Source organism: Acomys russatus, chromosome 1, assembly GCF_903995435.1.
Source record: "Acomys russatus chromosome 1, mAcoRus1.1, whole genome shotgun sequence".
In the NCBI taxonomy this organism is placed as follows: Eukaryota; Metazoa; Chordata; class Mammalia; order Rodentia; family Muridae; genus Acomys; species Acomys russatus.
In genome coordinates, this window is record NC_067137.1 from 60854252 (window position 1) to 60870216 (window position 15965).

The window sequence follows — 15965 nt, forward strand, 5'->3', positions numbered from 1 at the left end:
AAAAACCTAACATATATTTACAGAACATTTCACCCAAATAAAAAAAGACTATATCTTCTTCTCTGCACTTCAAGGAACTTTCTCGAAAGTTCATCCTATGCTTAGACACAAAGCAAGTCTCAACAGATACAAGAAAATTGAAATAATTCCCTGTATTTAATCAGACCACCACAGATTAAAGCTAGATATCAACCAAAGCAGAAATATCAAAATGCTTACAAAACCATGGAAAGTCTGACTCATGTGTCCATATGTCTGGGTCTTCCTTTCAGTTTCATAGGACAATGCATCTGTTTTCATGTAACTACTGTGTTGTTTTATTACTATAGCTTTGTAGTACAATTTGAAATCTAGACTGGTGAGACCTTCAGCAGTTCTTTTATTGTTCAGGATTGTTTTAGCTATCTGGGTTCTTCTGTTTTTCCATGTGAAACTGAGCATTGTCCTTTTAAGGTATGTAAAATATGTGTTGGAATTTTAACAAGAATCACATTGACTGTCTATATTGCTTTTGGTAAGATGAATATTTTTACTGTTAATTCTACTAAACAATGAATGCAGGATATTTTTTTATCTTCTGTCTTCTTTAATTTCTTTCTTCAAAGACTTGATAATTTTATCATACAAGGATTTCCCTTTTTTTTTTTTTTTTTTAACTATTTGAGGCTATTGTGAAAGGTCCTGTTTCCCTGATTTCTTCTTCTGTTTATTTTCCTTTTGTGTATAAGAGTAAATCTTGTATTCAGCCACTTCACTGAAAGTGTTTATCACCTGTAGAAGTTCTCTGGTAGGATTTTTTGGGTCACTTGTGTATACTATCATATCATATTCAAATAAATATTTTGACTTCTTTGTTTCCAATTTGTAACCCCTTGGTCTTCTTCAGTTATCTCTTTGCTCTAACTAAAATTTCAAATATTATGTTGAATAGACATGAAGTAAGTGGACAACCTAGTCTTGTTTCTGATTTTAGTGGGTTGCTTTAGGTTTCTCTCCATTTAATTTGATGTGGGTTATAGAAAGAAAAAAACAGCATCTTCAATGAACCTTTTTTATGGGAAAAAAGGCAGCAGCTTCAACAAATATTGCTGTTCAAACAGATGTTTGTCTATAGAAGAATGCAAATAAATCCATACTTATCACTCTGCACAAAACTCAACTCCAAATAGATGAAAGGCCTCAACATAAAACCAAATTAAACAAACCTGATAGAAGAGAAAGTAGGGAATAATTTTGAACACATTGGCATAGGATATTGTTGGTTCAAGTCTCCTTTGCAGTGTTTTCCCTGAGTTTCTGCTCCTCCAAGCTCTGGAGAAGCTGGCTGGGGAAGGCTTGTCCTGAGAAGAGGTCACACAGATGCCTGAGAATCAAATGGGGTAAATGTTGGTGGTCATGCACTCTCAGGAAGAGAGAAGCCAGGTTCTTATGTTCGCCTCTGCAGGAGTGACTTCTCCATTTCTGGGTCCTTCTGTGAGGGAGGGCCTGCGACTATTTGAGTGGGAGAAGAGACCCCTGAGCTTGAGGAACTTCAGGGTAGCCGAGTATCTTTAGCCAAAATAAGGGAGCCAGAATACAAAGAACTAGGTTTTAGTTCACGTAAAAGGTCTCACACAATGAGTGTCAGAGCTAGGCTGACAAAAGGAGAAAAAGAGAAAAGCCTAGGAAAACGAAAAAAGGGGCAAAAGGACAGAAAAGAGGGACAAAAAGCTCTTCCTACTTGGGGACTCCAGGTTTTGTTTGTTTGTTTATATATTTCTTTTCTTTACATATACATTTATATTATTATACACAAATAAAATAAACGACATACAACAAGAAGAACCACAAACCAATCAGGAATTACATAAATGTTACATTCATAGTGTTTTGGCTATTTGCATTTGGCAATCTTGAAGAAAACATCTTTTCTATCTTGTTAAGTCTAAAATTCTGAATGTAAATCAGGACCCCTAGTGTTTTTTGATTTATATATATATATATAATTTATTTATTCTTGTTGCATCTCAATGTTTATCCCATCCCTTGTATCCTCCCATTCTTCCCTCCTTCCCATTTTCCCCTTATTCCCCTCCCCTATGACTGTTCCTGAAGGGGATTTCCTCCCCCTGTATATGCTCATAGAGTGTCAAGTCTCTTGGTAACCTGCTGTCCTTCCTCTGAGTGCCACCAGGTCTCCCCCTCCAGGGGACATGGTCAAATGTGAGGCACCACAGTATGTGTGAAAGTCATATCCCACTCTCCACTCCACTGTGGAGAATGTTCTGACCAGCACACAACAAGAAAATTTGCTCAACCATGTCCATAGCAGCCTTATTCATAATAGCCAGAACATGGAAACAGCCTAAGTGTCCCTCAGTAGAAGAATGGATAAAGAAACTGTGGTACATATACACTATGGAATACTGCTCAGCTATTAAAAACAAGGAATTCCCAAAATTTGTGGATAAATGGATTGAGCTAGAAATGATCATAATGAGTGAGTTAACCCAGAAGCAGAAAGACTCAAATGGTATATACTCACTTATATCTGCATACTAGCCCGAAGGGCATGTCCCACGAAAGCCTTCACTAACCAGGAAACAGGGACAGAGGGGAGGACATCCTATTAGGACTCTAGATGAGAGAAGCATGGGAGAATGGCAAAGTAGAAGGATCCAGAGGGTCCTAGAAACCTACAAGTAGAACATTATGATAGGCAGATTTGGGCCAGGGGTCTCGCTCAAACTAAGGCACCAGCCAAGGACAATACAGGCGGTAAACTTTACACCCCTACCCAGATCAGGACCCCTGGTTTTTAAAGCCCTGCATTGTACGTTGCTAGAGGCCTAGCCAGTATATCTCCCAGAGCCTGCCTCTGGAATGGATTCAGGGAGGCTTTGAAGTGTCTTATAAAATGGAACCAGTTTCACACCTTTTTGCTAAAGGAGATTTTATTGTTTTCTTCTGGAGACAGGAGGGAGTTGCTTCCCTTTATCCATTCTCAGGTAAAACTGGATACTCTGGAGAGGAGCTGATTCATATCTCTTTCCAGAAAAATCCCACAGAATATGACTCTCTGAGCAGAACACTATTAGCACAGGCACTAAAATCAACAACTAATAAATGGGACCAAATGAAACTGAAAAGCAGCTTCTGTAAGGCAAAAGGACAGTGTCAATATGACACTGTCAAGGTGGAAACCTGAAGAATGGTGAAAGAATTATACCAATTCCACATCCTATATGAAAGTATTCATGAAACTAGATATCAAAAACAAAACCATACAAAATACACCCAAATAAAAAATGGATACAGACCTCAACTGAGAATTCTTAGTTTATGAAACTCAAATGACTAATAAACACTTTTTTTAAGTTCAGAATCCTTCTTCATCAGAGAAATGAAAATCAAAACTACTTCAAGATTCTATCTTACCCCTTTTAGACTATCTGAGATCAGTAGCACAAATGACAGTTCATATTGGTGTGGATGTTGAACAGGAGAACACTCCTCCCTTTGCTGGTGGGAGTGCAAACTTGCACAGCCACTAGGAGAATCAATGTGGCCATTCCTCAGAATTTTTGGAATCTATCTTCCTCAAGATCACCTGTACCACTCTTGGGCATATTCTCAACCATGTTCACTTTGTCTTTATTCAAAAAGCCAAAAACTGGAAACAACCTAGAAGTCAGTCAACAGAAGAACCAACAAAGAAAATATGGTACCTTTATACAATGTGATTACACAGCTGTTAAGAAAAATGCCATCATAAAAATTTCAGGCAAACAGATAGTCTGAGACCCACTGCAGACAATATGCCAAGAGAGAGCCCTTAGAACACAATACTCTAAATGGGAATTACCTATCTAATCCCTCTTCTCAGAGCTCAGGGAACCCTGTGGAAGAGGATCAGGAAAGAGTGGGACTACTAGAGGGGATGGAAGACACCAAGAGAACCAGGCCCTCTAAATCAGCTAAGCAAAGCTCATATAAAGTCAAACAGACCAAAGGAACTTGCACAGGGCCCAGCTTTCTCTTGTGCTCCTTTCTTTCTGTTTGTTTGCTTTATCCAAATTCAACATGATGATTTTTGTTTTATCTTATTATCTTTTATTTTGTTATATTTTGTTGTTATCTCTAAGAAGCTTATTGTTTCCCAATGAGGGACTGAAAGGAAGTAGATCCAAATAAGCAAGCAGATCAGGAGGAACAGGGAGGAGTGCAAGGAAGGGAAACTGTAATCAAGACATAATCTATGAGAAAAGAATCTATTTTTAATAAGAAGGGGTGGACTTAGCTTTAAAACAATGAAAGGTGTGTGTGTGTGTGTGTGTGTGTGTGTGTGTGTGTGTGTGTACTTCTAATCCTGGAAAATATTCTGTCAAAATATCTTCTGTTTTAAATACACTAACAACCATTTATCTTAAGTACTCAAATAAAACAATGTTTATACCTAAAACATGCTGGCCCCTAGCAATATGTGGATGGACTAAATACAGAATCTTTTTTACTGTGGAAACTGTAGAGAAGTAGAAGAGAGATATTGAACAACTAGTCAAAAATAAATGTGAGAGCACACCACTCCCCTTTACAAAAAGCATTCTGTGCAATGAAAGCACCATAGGAGTGGGTCATTAAAGCAAGCTATGACTTTTCTCAGGAAAGGGATGTTGAGTTTATGTCTGAAGGAAAGTCTTTCCAGTTGGAGGAACCATTAAGCATCCAGTAGGCATACTGTAGTCTGTTTAGACAATTTCAAAGGGACTACACTTCTCCTAGAAATAAAATTAAAATTAAACTCCAGATATAAATATATAAATTATACTGAACTTAAGAAATCCTTGTCCAAAGAAATTTAATCTTGAAACTAGCTAAGAAAGCAGTATCACTAATGATGGATCATAATACAGATCGTCAGCCTGAATCTTCAGGAGTCTGGATTTACATGTTAGAAAAGTTGATATTCTATAGCTAGTGAGAAAGATAAAGAAAACATTACAAAGAGAAATTCTTGGACTAATATCTGACTTTCTAACATGTACATTTCTCTGAATTCCAAATTATCTTTTGTGTTTTGGCATCACCTTCAACAATGTTTTTAACGCCTTCTACAGACACACCTTGGCACACAAATGCTAACTGGTTATTTTCTGAAACAAACCAATATCTGCATCTGCATATGCAGCTACACCCAGCAAACCACAAAACCATGAAGTAAAACAGAAAGGGCTATGACCTATTCTAACAAAGCCAGAACCTTTCCTAGCATATCTGATATAAAACAGAAAAAAAAAAAAAAGGTATGTATGTGGAGGGAGCTTCATCCAGGGGGACCACTGTGGTTCAAACATGCAATTTACTTGCTCTTTTAAGGTACTGTTAATTTTCCTATTTCTAAACTCCCTATATAATTGCACACTAAAAGAAGATTTTGATTATGTAATAATTTATAAATGCAATAAAATGCTATTTTTAATGTACTGTGCCCCCCTGCTTGTTACTGCTCCCCAAAGGACTCACATAAACTTCATCAGTGAGCATTTGCTCCAATTGCTATTTACCAAGTGAGAAACTTGAGCTAAAAAAGAAACCTTAATAAAGCCAAATTTAAAATTACTGTTTCATTCTGTGCAAACATGGCATTTAAACTAATAGCATTTATCTCTACCCCTTAGGATTTACAATATAATTTGAAAAACTACAGATGGCGTTCATTTCTACCTCTTTTTTTTTTTTTTTTTTCTCAATCAGGTGCTTTTTTACTGGGAATATAAACCAGAGTTCTTGTAGCTATGTACTTGTAGCTGCTTCTACTCACCATATTGAATGTAAATTTAACATGGATTTTAAAACACCCATCATAGCCTTAAGGATCTACCAAAAATGCATATATAAGGTATATCACATTTCTCTGTGAGCAAATAACTATTGATGTTTTCTTTGGTGAACTAAGTAAGGTCATGAAATGGGAGACAACTGTAACTTGCTTTTCTCCAATGTGAAACGCTTCTCAGTTTCTGGGCTGTTACAAGCTTTGCAAGCAAGAGAAATTTTGCATGGCAATCATATTATGTGCTATGTTTTGCCTTGTTATGCTTCAATCTTTTATTGATTACAGGCCGTAGAACTTTAGGCAGACAAAAGAAAAATAATTCCTGAGATGCTGAATCCAGTATTGTTTATGAATACTCCCTGCTGTGTTAAGTGACTCACACATCTGTCAGGTGTGTTACATAATAGCCACAGGAAAATTTCAAAACGGTTGTGTGCCAAGAACAATGCTTTGTCTTCAACCTTGTCAATCTGGCTGATGGATGAGTCCTGTATTGGACTAAGGTTATAAATATGTTTATGCTCTGCCTGATCTCTGAATCACATTAGGAGGCAGAAAGCTCTGGTAGCTGGAAGGAATAAGATCATTTTAATTGAGTACTTCTCTTGACTGATAAAATATGTGGGTTTTAAGCTATCTTAAGAAGTCTCTTACTTATTTGTAACTGTTTTTATAAGCTTCATTTGGCAGACTAGTTTTTCTTTAACTCAAAATAAATTAATTCTGAACAATTTTCAAACTCTACTATGCTTTCTGAAGAAGCTTACTACTGTTAGCTTTACACTTTGCAGAGCACACTGTCTAGAAACACAGGGCTGTAAGCATATTATTTACTGAAGTAAAATGTAAGCTACACTAACAAAAATTAAGTCAGATTAGATTGTTTTATGTGTATGGTATGTATGTGTTCCATTTAGATAATATAAGTGGTAAATCTATCCACCCTTCTCATGACTTTTCACATTCTAATCTACACAATAAATAGGTTTTAAATTGACATTGGGAAGAATATTAATATAACATACCTTTATGATACATCAACTCAATTATTTTCTTTAAAAGTTGTATAAAATTTATATTAAAGTCTTAATAAAAGTAAGCCCTGTCCCAAATAGCAACAATGTACCTATCATAATAGCACTGCAAAGAAGTTCATATTTTGTAAGGATGGCATGTTAAGTGTGCTATATTTCACTTCTATATGATATGTAATAAAACCCTAATAAATTCTCCCCTAAATAAGGGCAAAACAAATCAGGAATCGGTTACACTAAAATGAACAAAGAAGAAAATGATACAATTTCAGATCGTTATTAAATGTCAATCTCTGTTCAAAATGCTGCAGTATCTGATATCCCATTTCAGAAAACACATTAGCATTTTAATTCCTTTCTAAAAAGATGACTACAATCTTAACTAAAATTCTTCAAAGTTGCCAATTTTCTGTTTCAATCCTTTAGGATGAAACCGTAAACCGTTGGGCTAACAATTTAACAGTTTAGCAAAATAAAAATTCTATCAGCACCCATGGATTTTAATAAGAATATGCCTAGATGTACTATTCATAAAAACCCCAAACAGGAAACATCCCAACAATTAGGAAGAGTGAAACAAGTAAGCTGATAGCATATTTAAAGTGTAGGTCTCTTTTTAATTAATAATGTAGTGTATACAGGACATCATTATATAACAATATGAAAAATAATCCGCTCAGTTACAATGGGCAAATTATCAGAATACTCTTCTTTTTATAAAAAAGAAAGAAACAAAAAAACACAAGTGGACAATAAGTATATGAATATGTATTCGGTGTCAGTATTTGCCCTAGAAATGTAGGTCAAAACTCCAGTAATGTATCACCCTACACATGCTACAATGGCTATTATTTGAAAATCAAGAAAAAAGGAAAAATATCTACAGCTGCTTGTCTCCTGATTCTATTTGTTTATAATGCCTTATTCCTTCTTTTTACTCCAGCCTATAGAGATAGTCTATCTTAACAAAAGCTCACAACAATGAGACAGAGCAACCTACACTAAAACCACCTCTAAGATAAGAAGACAACATTAATCTTTCCTCTCTTAATGGACTTTCTCAAGTTTTTTTTTTTTTTTATCACTGTTATACAGAAGTCATTAACACATCATTTCTTGTTAAGATGCAATAATGGTATCTTGGGCTAAAGTGATTTTTGTTTCAAAAATTAACAAAATATAAAATACAGAAGAATTAAATTCTTCTGGTTTTGTTTCTGTTGCTGTGATAAAATATCCTGACAAGAGACAAGTTAAGTTCAGTCAGCTACAACTGCAGACTACAGTCCACCAGTGCAAGATAGACAGAACAGGAACTCGAGGCAGCCACTGATATAATGTCCACAGATGAGATCAGAGATAGAAAAGTGAATGCACGCTGACGGTTCAGCTTACTAAGCAGTCAGGAATCACACGTCACATGTTCATTAATGTTCTACATTTTGCTTTTAGTACTTGTCTGCTTTTGTGTTTTTAACTGCTTTTGTTTCCATTCTAACTTTCAATAACGGTGTTTTTGACAATTTCATACCTTCATGTAATGAATTCTGGTTACACTCATTCCACAATGTCTCCTATTTCTGCCCCATCCCTATCAATGTATTCTCACTGCTACAATTCTCTTTATCATGGTTTTTTAGTCCACTAAGTTAAACAGTTTCCTCTATACAGCCATGGGTTACAACTATCCCTTGAAACCTGATGGGATAACCTGTGAATTCACACAAGAAGACAATGCTTGTTCGTCCCTGGGAACCTTTAGCCTTTGCACAATCCATGAAAGGCCCAGTCTTATGCAAACACAGCACAGGTAACCGCTACAGCAGCTGTGATAGCTTAATTCCAATGGCCATGTTGTACCCAGAAAAAAGTATTTCACATACCTTCTCCCTATTTTCTCATGCTTACATCTTTCCATACCCTTTATTTGTCATATTTCCTGAGCTTTAGAGGAGAAAATATATATGAGAGCTCAACTGTCACTTGTCCTCAGCCAGGTGATTAGCATTTATGACTCTTTGCCTTCATCACAGTCCATCACAAAAGGAATCTTTTCTAGTTAAGGTCAATGGCAACATTTGTTTATGGATATAAAAAATATTTATATGATACACAAACTTAGCTAAACATCTACAGTAACATTCCCTCTCCCAGGGCATAAGACCTTCTTAACCACTAGTTTCTGATTGAGAACACAATCAATAATATTTACTTTATGTATATTTTTTAAAATAAAATTTTTGACATCATATTTTCTACATTTAAAACACTTGACCCCAGAACTAAATTACCATTTTGTTTATATATATGAAACATAACTTATGTTTACTTAAAAAAAACATGTTAATATCCTCACATCTGGACCACCTCAAATTTCTCCACTGTAAATTGTCAGAATAATGTTAGTACCAGATATATGCTTCAGTCTGTTTCTAGGACTTACCCTCCTTTTCATATTTTAAATATTTTCAGCTTCTCTAATAGCTAAGGAAACATCATCCTTAACTTTATTGCTGTTCCCACCATCTCCACAACAGCTTTCATGAAGTACTTGATGGACTATGCCACGTAATAACCTATGCTAAATGAAGAAAATATTTTTGCTATCAATTTCTTTTTTAAATTTAATTAATTTATTCAGATTACAACTCAATCGTTATCCCATCACTTGTATCCTCCCATTCCTCCCCCCTCCCTCTTTCACCCTACTGCCCTCCCCTATGAGTATGACCAAGGGGGACCTCCTCCCCCACTATATGGTCATAGGCTATCAAGTCTCATCTTGGTAGCCTGTTTATTCTGAAGAAAATATTTTAAAACACATCTTTCTAGGCCTTTCTTAGTTTTAGCTGTCCCTCCCAGTATTCTTTCGCTCACCCTCTGCTGCCCCACCCTGTTCACCTGACCTCTTGTTCCAATCTCCCCTCTTCTCCATCTGTAATTATTGACCATTTCACTCTTTCCTAGGGAGATCTATTTATCTTCCCTAGTCCTTTGATCTTCAAGAAACCTCTGTGGTTATATGGATTGTACCTATTATCAATAATTTAACAGCTATTATACATATATAAGTAATTTTTTTCTGGGCCTAGCTTATATTAATCAATGTAATTTTTTCCTAGTTCCATCCATTCTCTATTTATATTCTAATTCCCTGATTTCATATTTTTAGAGGCTAGTTAGTGCTCAATTATAAATAATTGAAATAATAATTAAAATAATAATAATAAAAATAAACCACTTTTTTATCAATTTGCTTGTTAGTAGGCATCAAGGGTATTTTCAATTTCTGAGCATTCTGAATAGAGTGATAGTAAAGATGGCTGAGCAAGTGTCTTTGTAGTACGATGAAGCATCTTTGGGGTATATGCTAAAGAGTGGTGTAACTGGATCTTGAGGTAGATCAACTCCCGTTTTCCTGAGGAACTACCATACTTATTTTCAAAGTAGTCATGCAAGATTTCACACCCACTAGAAATGAATGAGGGTTCACCATAACGCCATAACTTCAATAGCATGAACTGTCATTTGATGTGGTCATCTTGGCCATTCTGACTGTCATGATATGAAATCTCAAAGAACATTTTAATTGCATCCCTGATAACAAAGAATGTTGAAGACTTTTTTCCTTTTCTTGAAAATAGACACTTTTCTCCCAAAACAAATCCTTATTATAGGTTTTCTTTCCTCTGCTCCTCCCAGTTTCTCCCCACTTCCCCTCTCAAGTAGATCCATTCCCTTTCTTTCATTAGAAAGCAAAAAGGCATCTAATAGGTAATACTAAAATATAGTAAGATAAAACAAAATCTAACACATTTGAATTGGACAAAAAAATATCTTCTACCAAGAGAAGGCACAAGAAACAGACCAACATGTTCTCTAACTAAGTAATCCCCAAAACACACTACTGGGAGCCATAATATATCCACAAAGGACCAGGTGCAGGCCCATGCGGGCCCTGGACATTGTTGCCTTAATCTGTGGGTTCATATATGCTTTGAACATGTAGATTTAGAGGGTCTTGCTTTACTGAGGTCCTCCAAACCCCTCTACCTGTTACACCCTTTCTACCTCCTAACTGCTTCTCTGATGCTTGGTAAGCAAAGTCCTGAAAGATTAGTATAGCAGAATGTCATTATTCATTATTTCAATGGTACTTTTCTTTTTAAAACAATAGTGGTTCATTTTACACTATGTCCATGAGCTATGTACTTTCAGGTTTTTGGTCACCTAAGAAGTATTGAGATCTATCTTATGAAGTCAGCCTTAAGTCAAATCAGATGTTGGTTGGTTATTCCAATAAGCCTTGTGCCACCACTGCCGTAACATTTTGTGCATGAAAGACATCATTTGTGATCAAAGGCTGGATTGGTGCTAATATTTCTCTTTTGTTGACATGCAGAGTAACCTCTTGTAACAAAGATGTTAAAATAAAGTGGTAAAGGCTCTATATAGGCACCAACTTGAGTTTTCCAAGTTCAATCCATTATGTGGAAGTTGGCTTCAGCAATGGAGCCTTGCTGTCAACTTATGGAAAGCAGCCTATAGACTTGATAATAGCCTTGGTTGCTTGAGGATTTCAATGGGAACCCTTTGGCCAATTACTTAATAAGATGCAATAAAATCTCAGGACTGGAAATTTTATTTGGTGACAGGAGATGGGCAATAGGGGAACTGTCTCCCTGATCATTTGGTGATTTTCCTGATTAACTCACATACTAATTTCCATACTGGCTGTTCAAGGTTTCACTCCTACTAGCAAGGGATGGGTGTACCCCTTTCTCCATGTATTAGTGAGGGTTTCCATTGTTGTAGGGAGACTCCATGACCAGGGGAAAACATTTAACTGGAACTTGCTTATAGTCTCAAAGGTTTAGTCCATTATCATCATGGTGGAAAGCATGGCAGTGTCTAGGCAGGCATGATGGTGGAAAAGGAGTTGAGAGTTCTACATCTTGATCTGAAGGCAGCAGAAGGAAAACTATGTATTTTCCACTGAGGGTAGTTTGAGCATTTAAGACCTCAAAGCACTTCCACCACAGTGACACATTTACTCTAACAAGGCTACACCTACTCCAATAGGGCCACATGGCCTAATAGTGTCATTCCTGGTGGGTCATGCATTCAAACACATGAGTGTATGTGGAACATAGCTATTCAAACTAGCACATCCCACTCATTCGAACTCATAGGCTTGTAATCATGAAATAATGCAAAAAATGATTTTTTTGGCTCACTAGTTTTATTTTATTTTTTGTTTCTTTTGTTTTTGCTTTTATTTATTTTTATTTAATTAATTCAGAATACAGCTCAATAGTTTTCCACTCACTTGTATGCTCTTGTTCCTCCTTCCCTCCCACTTTCATCCTATTCCCCTCCCCTAGGTCGGTGACAGAAGAGGACCTCCTCCCCTACGATATGGTCACAGCCTATCAAGTCTCATCTTGGTACTCTGCTTATTCTTTCTATGAGTGCTGCCAGACCTCTCCACCATGGGGAAGTGGTCAAATATGGAGCACCAGAGTTCATGTCAGAGTCAGTCCCCGCTCTCCACACAGCAGTGGAGAATGTCCTGACTATTGAGTAGATCTGAGTAGGGGTTCAATGTTTACTACATGTATTGTCCTTGGTTGATGCAGAAGTTTGAGCAGACACCCCTGGGTCCAGATCCATCTCTCATGATGTTCTTCTTGTAGGTTTCTAGGACCCTCTGGATCCTTCTATTTCCCCATTTCCCACACTTCTCTCACCTAGAGTCCCAATAGGAGGTCCCTGAATCTATCCCAATCTACTGGTAAGTGAAGACTTTAATGGGACATCCCTTTGGGCTAGTGTTCAACTATAAGTGAGTATATACCATGTGAGTCTTTTTGAGTCTGTGTTAACTCACTCATTATGATCATTTTCAGGTGCATCAATTTGCCTGTAAATTTCAGGATTTCCTTCTTTTTAATAGCTGAGCAATATTCCATAGTATACATGAACCAGAGTTTCTTTATCCATTCTTTGACTGAGGGACATTTAGGCTGTTTCCATGTTCTGGCTACTACGAATAAGGCTGCTATGAACATGGTTGAGCATATGTCCTTGTTGTGTCGTTGAGCATCTTCTGGGTATATTGCAAGGAGTGGAATACCTGGGTCTTGAGATATCCCTATTCCCAGTTTTCTGAGAAAGCACCAGATTGATTTCCAAAATGACTGTACAAGTTTTTTCAGGAAAGTGTGTTGGGAATTTGTCAGGTGTTTGTTTTTTTGTTTGTTTGTTTATAAAAAGCACCTGATTTGCGATTTTAATAAAAAAGCCAGAAATACACACTGGAAAAAGATAGGATCTTCAACAAATGGTGCTGGTCAAATTTGGTGTCTGCATGTAGAAGAATTCAAATAGATGCATACTTATCACCCTGAACAAAAGTAAACTCAAAATGGATCAAAGAACTCAATGTAAAACAAGATGCACTGAATGATAGAAGAGAAAGTGCAAAATAGCTTTGAACTCACTAGAATAGGAAACGATATTTTATTTCTCATTTTATTAATTTGAATCTTCTCTCTCCACCTTTTTACATTGGCTAAATGTAAAAATGTTTGTCAATTTTACTGATTTTCTCAAGAACCAGTCATTTGTTTAACTGATTCATTGTATTTCTGTTGTGTTTATTTCCATTTTGTTTATTTTAGCCATGAGTTTGATTATTTCTTGCCATTTAATCTTTTGTGTAATATTTTTCTAGAAATTTTAGATGTGCCATGTTAATGTCAGTCGTCCTCATGCCGTTAGCAGCCTTATTTGGGTCCTTGGTCCAACTGCAGCTGGTGGTCATTTTTGTGGTCTCCACTACCACCAGAAATTATGAGAGTAATCAGAGCTCCTGCTTATTGTAAAGAGCAAGGAAACTACTACAACAATGATACCAATGACTACAAATGTGCAATTGAGAAAAAGAACATGGAAGGCTTCTGTGACAATACCTATCCAGACCCCAAAACCTCCTCCCAAAGAAACAGCCTACTAGGAAACAAAGAGGATTCTTAAAAATGGTGATGAGGTTGCTGAGGTGTAGCTCTCCACAGTTGGTGATTTCTGGCAGGGATGCAGATGGAGAAGGACTCAGTTTTGTCTACAGTCAGGCCACTGGGAGTTTGGACATTCTCTAGTCAGTATATGAAAAACATAAATTTGACTTGTTTGGGAGCAGGCAGGGAGCAGAAGTGAAAAGTGCAGAGAGGCATACATGGAAGGAGAGAGAAGTGAATTATGATCAGAGTGTATGATGCAAAATTCCCAAAGAATAAATAAAAATATTGTGTTGAAAAAACCTAAAAAAGAATGATGAGCATCAAAGAACCTCCTTATGGAGATAGCTTCAAAGGTGGCACTAGGTAAAATTTTCTCATTTCTAACACAGACATAATTCTGCCTAAAAAAGGACAAGCTTGGATGCAAGCAGAGTTGACGGCCAAATTTGCCATGATGGGGTAAGCAAGTCCTCAATAGTTCCTGCCTCACAAATATGTCTGTCAGATATATTGGGCCAGAAGATTATGCTCCAACATTACAGAGAGTTTTGGGTGACTGCTCAGGTAGCAAACTGTCTCTGTCATATCATTTGGAAAACTACTAACCTGCTCTCACAGTATACTCAGGTAATCAAGTTTATTCCTTCTCAAGTCTCTAATGGGGTTGATAGTTTAGTTCTACAATTTAGCTTAGTTGTTTAGGGGTTAAGATTTTTTTTAGGTCTAAATACATGTTTTAAGTCGATAATGATGAGATGTGAGGGAGATTTATTTACATTCACAATTTTTAGATGCATCAAGATAAAGTAGATGTTCAAGGCTGTCAAATACAAATAGCCAAAACACTAAGAACGTAACATTTATATAATTCCTGATTGTATCATGGTTCTTTGTGCTATAGGTAGTTTATTGTATATATGTGTAATAATATACATGTATATAAAAAAACAAAAATGATTAATAAAAAAGAAAAGAAAAAGTAAAATTAAAGAATCAGGATAAAATTTTTTTAAAAAGAAATAAAAGTCTGATTTTATTCTAAAAGGTCTGTTTTAATATGTTATTCCCTTAAAACTTTTAATATTCTTTCTTTGTTCTACATGGTTAATGTTTTATTTATTATGTATTGAAGGGAATTTCTTCTTCTTTTCTGGCATATTTTGTGTTTTTATGCTTCATATGCCTTCATAGGCATCTCTTTGGCTAGGAAAGTATTCTTAATGATTTTGTTGAAAATATTTTCTGTGCCTTTGATCTTGTTTCTTCTTTTCTTTCTATTTCTATTATTTGTACATTAGGTCATTTCATCATATCTTAGATTTACTTGATATTTAATGCCTGTGGTTTGTAGGTTTTTTAAGATGTAACATTTTCTCTGTGCATCCATTTTTTTATGTAGTCTTCAGTGTCTGAGATTCTTCTTCTTCTTCTTCTTCTTCTTCTTCTTCTTCTTCTTCTTCTTCTTCTTCTTCTTCTTCTTCTTTTCATCTCTTGAATTCTATTGGTAAGACTTGCCTCTGAAGGTCATATTCCAGTATTCCAGGTCCTATATTTTTCATTTCCAGTTTTCTCTAAGTTTGGGTGTTCCTTTACTTTATTTCAACTACTGTAACTTGAACTGTTTCTTCATTTTATTGTTTGCGTTTTTATATATTTCATTAATGGATTTATTTATACCCTCTTTTAGGACCTTTAATATAGTAGAAAAGCCTACATGAAGTCCTGCCTTGTGCTTCATCTACATGTATGTCTCAGGGCCTACTGTAATAAGGTTGCTGGCCTCTGTTATTGTCCGTCTGTTATTGAGTGTGTTTTTATGCTGGCGTCTAGACATCAGGGTGTGGGATGGTTGTAATTCTATGTGTTGATATTTTGTGGCTTCTGTTATACTCTCTGGTTCTTAGGAGAAGGTGGTAACTATGGATTGCTTGGTATCAAATGTTTCTGAAACCATGCCAAGTATTGCCACTGGGGCTTCCAAGTAAAATGTCTTCCTATTTATTGGGATCTGACACTTAAAGGATTAAAAAAAGAGGTCCATGGCAAGGAAGAAAGTATAGTGTGCCAGGAGGATATGTCTAGATCCCTCAGAAT